The following is a 2,500-nucleotide window of genomic DNA, read 5'->3' on the forward strand; positions in this document are numbered from 1 at the left end:
ACATGAATCACGAATACCAGACACATAAAACCTGTAATGAAGAATATATTGATGCCAGAAGGCAAATATAGTGCAAATTAACTATTAAGCAATGCTAACCACAGCACAGCTCAACTTAGTAAGAGTAAGCAATGTGTAGGGGAGCCAATCCAATCTGCCTACCAGTATACTCCTATAAGCACTGCCAACCTTAGGTAAGCAGGTGTGCCCCTAGCTTAGCCTCTTCAAACCCGGCCAATCACAGAAAAGTGTGGGTAATTGGCCGAATATAAACCACACAGGTGGGAATAGGTTCCACAAGTGGTGGTAGCTTCCTACTATAGACAGAATGGCTGGTGTGGGTGAAGGCACTCGTGTTGGAGTGCAGCGCTGGTGCATCCAGGAGTCATAACTCATGGTATGGCTCTTGGTACAACACCATGAGGAGAGACCACTGCAGGGCTAGTACCATGGCTCGCAGTATAAAACGAAGGCCTGGGACAGTCTTGCCTGTGACCTCACCAGTGCCACAGGTATCCCCCAGGCTGGTGAGCAAGTCAGGCATCACCATGCTGACCTGAAGCGGCGGAGGGGGGATGTACTGGAACAGTGGCTCTAGCAGTCGCAGCAGATGACTAATGCCCCAGTACTGAGTAACTACTCATGCCACTAAGTAGTTATGAATTGACTAGCTTGTGTATACTATGGATAGGTATGGTTACATATCACTATATACCTACGACATCTGCAGATGAGCGGGCTGTGAAACAGCAAGCCCATGATGCTAGGTTGCAAAGGCTGCGTTGCAAGGCAGGTTAGTATTCCTCTGCATGTACTGTCATAACAAATACATATAACAGCATTAGAAAGTGTCGTACCAGTAGGAATACATGTGTAATATTCTGTGAATAATGGTATAACCCCTGGAGTGCTACTGAGTACTCTTCTGTCATATGTAGTTGAACTGTTGCATACTATAAATAGTACTGCTGTATTAAGCAGTTACCCACATTGTGGTATGCAGATAAAATGTGTATGAAGGTCTGTATAACAATATTGGAAGCGCCAAGAGGTCAGTCATATTGTACAAGTGAGGGAGATATAGATAGAAGACAGCAGAAGGCTTCACATCAATTCCCTGATGGCACAGTGTACTGTGATGTTAACTATAATTTTGTTGTCACACACCAGGGGGTTGAATCCCGGGAGTGCTAGTAAGCTGTATGCATAATCGTACCCCACAACTGTACAGATTTTGTTACAATGTTTAGATAGAAAGCTGTATATATAATTACACCCAAAAATTGTTCAGAATTGGCTAGTGTGTTCAGATAGACAGTTGTATGCATATTCATACCCCACAACTGTTCCAGTCTGTCCAGCATGTACAGATAAATGCCCATATCACCAGCCTGGTACCCGGTCTCCTGAAAAAGCAATGTGAGGAACACAGAAATGTAGGCAGCTGCTAATGACATATAACAGCAAGTCAAACGTGTACATAGTCATAGAATGTGTAGGAAAAAACAAACCTGTCATTGTAGCACTTCACCCTAAGTGTATGACAGAAATAACAACATATGTTGCATTAACACCTGCATCTTGTCACGGCTGTATGTAAGACACAGGTCACATATATAATAATCTATAAACATACCAGTGTACAAAATAAGGCCATTGGATAGTGTAATAATACTTGTGAGGGAAATATCACTGCAGTGACTAGGAATGTTGTGAAAACTACAAGGATATGTCAGTTGTTAATTGAACAATACTTGTGAGGGAAATATCACTGCAGTGACTAGGAATGTTGTGAAAACTACAAGGATATGTCAGTTGTTAATTGAACATTCTCTCACCTCTACCATATGTGCAAAATAGCCCAATGACACTCAATTGGTATGTGTACACTCCAAACATTTGTTGGGATATATGTCCTAATGGGTTATACATATTCACATTTGTTTCTATGCATGTGCCATGTTATAATACACCCATAATGGTGGCCTGTTGCCATCAATGACACCTGCATGCTCTTGTAATGGCCATTGTTGTTCCATATATGCATGCATGCTGCTTGCTCTGCAACTGTGTTAAATCCGGCATGTCAGGTAATGGGAATACCTATGCATGCTGTTATAACTAATCCTGAATGCTATTGACTGTTACTAAACCATATCTGCCATAAACCAGCAACAACACAGCTCATATGGGAAGGCCAGTCCCAGCGGACCCACCTGTTCCACCCCAGCAGGCCATGGCACTGGGCACCAGTACATTTGGGGCCCAGCCTGAGACCTCCAACTCCGTGGGTACTACACCACCTTTGGGGGGAACTGCTGCAGGGGATGGGGCTTGCTCCCCCCTCAGAGTGGGCATGGAGGGGAACCTGTCACCCAACAGGTGTGGGCCGTGGTGTGTAGGGAGCTCGATCTGCAGTATTGAGAGTGGCTACAGCATGAGGGCCGAGTGGTGCTATTAGAGGGTGAGCCTGCCCCTCCTACACAGCCCCCAGCACAGC

Source organism: Protopterus annectens, chromosome 1.part0 (genome assembly GCF_019279795.1).
Source record: "Protopterus annectens isolate FY-2018-M chromosome 1.part0, PAN1.0, whole genome shotgun sequence".
Taxonomy (NCBI): Eukaryota; Metazoa; Chordata; order Ceratodontiformes; family Protopteridae; genus Protopterus; species Protopterus annectens.